Source organism: Zingiber officinale, chromosome 5B (genome assembly GCF_018446385.1).
Source record: "Zingiber officinale cultivar Zhangliang chromosome 5B, Zo_v1.1, whole genome shotgun sequence".
NCBI classification, from domain to species: domain Eukaryota; kingdom Viridiplantae; phylum Streptophyta; class Magnoliopsida; order Zingiberales; family Zingiberaceae; genus Zingiber; species Zingiber officinale.
In genome coordinates, this window is record NC_055995.1 from 67,408,625 (window position 1) to 67,412,281 (window position 3,657).

Sequence of the window (3,657 nt, forward strand, 5' to 3'; positions counted from 1 at the left end):
TTAACTTAAAAATTATTTTAAAATTATTATTTTAAAAATTATCTTAAATTTTTTTAAAAAATATTTTAAAAAATAATCCTAAACATTATTTTAAAAATTATTCAAAAATTATTTAAAAATTATTTTTAAAAAATTATTTTAAAAATTATTACAAAAATTATCTTAAAAATTATTTGAAAAATTATTTAAAAAACATTTTAAAAATTATTATTTTAAAATTATTATTATTTAAAAATTATTTTAAAAATTATTTTAAAAAATATCTTAAAAATTATTTAAAATTTTTTAAAAAAATTATTTTAAAAATTATCTAAAAATTATTTTAAAAATTATCTTAAAAATTATTTAAAAATTTATTTTAAAATTATTTTTAAAATTATTTAAAAAATTATTTTAAAAATTATCTTAAAAATTATTTTAAAAATTATTTTAAAAATTATCTTAAAAATTATTTCAAAAATTATTTTAAAAAATTAATTTAACTTAAAAATTAGTTTAACCGAAAAACTATTTTAAAAAATATTTTAAAAATAACTGTAAAACCTATTTTAAAAATTATTTTAAAAAATTAAATTAAAAATCTATTTTAAAAATTATTTTTAGTTTAACTTAAAAACTTTATTAAAAATTATTTTAAACTAACTTAATCAAAACTAAAACTAAAATTAAAAATCATACTTAAAATCAACTTAACTAAAACTAATTAAATTTAAATTTTAAATTACTAAATTAAAGTAAATTAAATTAATCTAATTAAATTATGTTAAACTTAAAACTTAAATTATGTTAAAAATTAAACTTAAAACTTAAAATTTAAAATTAAAATAAAACTTAAACTTAAACTTTAAAATTAAATTTAAATTAAGTTAAACTTAAATTAAACCCAAACTTAAAGTTAAATTTAAATTTAAATTAAAATTAAAATTAATTCTAAGTCTATGTTACTTAACTTAAATTTCAATGTAATTTAACAACTTAAAATTAATAACTTATTTAATATACTTAATTCCTAATCTTATTTTTAAAAAAAAATAATTAAAAAAAATTAATCTACTAATTTGTTAACTTTGTTTTCAAAATAACCTAAATAAATTTAACTTCGAATCAATACTGACTTCAAACTTAATTAATCCTACTTAAATTTTTAAAAAAATGAAATAAATATTATAACTAAGAATCTCATTAAATTAACTCAATCAATTAATATAATATTTAAGTTGTTTTAATCAAATAAGTATTAAATTGAGTTAATAACAAATTATTGCATTTAACTTCAAAATTAAATGAATAATTATAATAAGGGTGTAGAAATATTTATGAAAATAGTATCCTAAACATGAGTGTTACTGATCCCAATTTCCTTAACACACTTAGGTAGACAAATGTTCTAAAACCTTGAAATTGACTTCAGGGGGAATGTTGACTTTAGGGGGAGTGTAGACTTTAGGAGAGTAGTTTTGAGAAATCTGTTTGAAAATCTTTTGAAAAATTATTTTATAAAAATATTTGAAAAATATTCTTAAAATTTTTTTAAAAGTTTTTTAATCATTTTGGAAACTATTTTACAAATTACTTTCCAATTTGTTTATAAAAAAACACTCTATGCTTTTCAAAAATTATTTTGAATTAACATATTTTGACAAATTATTTTGTTACTTAGCTTAAGTTGACAAGCTCTTCTAAAAGGTTTTGGTGCACAATCACTTTTAAATTTTTTTTATATTGAAAAATGTTTTGAAAACTCACCTTCAAACTTTGTATTCTTTTAATTTGGATCAACCCTATAGACACATAGGAAGTTTTACTTGTGGTTAATAAGAAATCCTAAGAATGTGTCAAGTTAAGGGGGAACCCTGATTGAAATACTAAAAGTAATTTTTAAAAATTACTTTTGCAAATCTTTGAAACTAAGTTTGAAAAATTATTTTCATAATCTTTTACAAAATTTCTCTTTGCTTTACAATTTTTTTGTGAAAACACATTGAAAAATATTTTGAAAATGCACTATCAAAAGGTTACTTAAACTTTCAAAAGTTATTAATTATGAAAACTCACTTTTGTCACTTAGAAAATTTGTTTAAAAGTTACTTAGAAGTTTTTTTAAGCCTTAATTTAAAAAATTCTCATTTCTTAAGTTCTCTTTGATGTTTACTTAGAAATTTTTTCCTCGGTCATTTTAAAATATACGTTGAAAGATGTTTTTACAAACACTTTGGAAAGTTTTTTGCACATTGTTGGTGTAAAACCTAATAGAAACTAACCTTAAGTTCATATCCTTTTGATGTGTGCCAAAGGGTTTCGATGTTTGACAATATGACCAAGAGTTGACTCAAATAGGACTTGATGTTTAGCAGAGAGAGAGCAGTCTAGTCAGGACTAGATGGCTAGCAAAGGTAAGTCCTAACCAAAGGTTAGGCAAAATGGAAGTCCCGGTGAGTGAAGTCGAGCCCTAGTGAGTTAAGCTAGGTGGTGGAAGTCCCAGTGAGTGAAGTCGGGCCCTAGTGAGTGAAGCTAGGTGGTGGAAGTCCCGGTGAGTGAAGTCGAGCCCTAGTGAGTGAAGCTAGGTGGAGGAAGTCATGGTGAGTGAAGCTGGGCCCTAGTGAGTGAATCTAGGTGGAGGAAGTCCTGGTGAGTGTAGCCAGACCCTAGTGAGTGAAGCTAGGTGGAGGAAGTCATGGTGAGTGAAACCAGGTAATGGAAGTCATAGTGAGTGAAGCTAGGCAACCCTAGGAATATAACCCTAGGTTTACTGTACTATTTTTATCTATAGTGCTAACTCAGTTTTGCTAGGTCGACGAGCTGACTGGGTAGCTGGTACGAAGTCCAGACTGGTCGACGGGCTGACCGGATGTAACAACCATCCTTCTTACTACTACTCTCTAAGGGCGACCGTTACCTAACTTCTACTCTACTTACTAGTGTCACTTATGCTATTATTAGCGACACTTAGATTTATCACGGTTCAGAGAAATTCCTACCGAAAAATTTCGGCAGAGTCTCCCCTGTACCCGTGACCAAATCTATAATACACAAGATATATACACAGCCACATGCGGCTGGATCACAATTTATTCACAACCACGCAGTAATAAATCATATCATAATCAAAAACTAATCTAGCAACATGAACTAAACTCAATCTCCCAGAATGAAGCATAATAAGTTACAATGCACATCAAACTCAATCATAACTCATAATTTCATAACGGAAATAAGGAAAATGAACTAGACATAAACTCTAAATAAATAAGTCTTGCTAGTCCCCTCTGGACCTCTCCATAGTTCAGTCACCACACACATCCATCATCACCACCACCCTGTCGCCTCCCTTCATATCTTAGCTTTTCCTTTATCTGCGATGGGAGGAAAAAAAACCTATAAGCGAAAACGCTTAGTAAGTACTAATCTATCTCACAAAACTCGAAATGCATAAATGAAATGCATAAGTGCTGAAACTGAAATAATAAAGCTATCTGCATGTGCTCATGGTATACAGAAAATGAACGGAATACAAATCATACTCAGTATCAAGCAGGATAACAAGAAACTAACAATGTAAACTTAGAATCAAAGAAACTAACCATTCTTATTTATTCTAAGCTTGGAACTTATTTCATTTCTTATATCCTTGTGTTAGAAATTAATCTTTTAATTTCT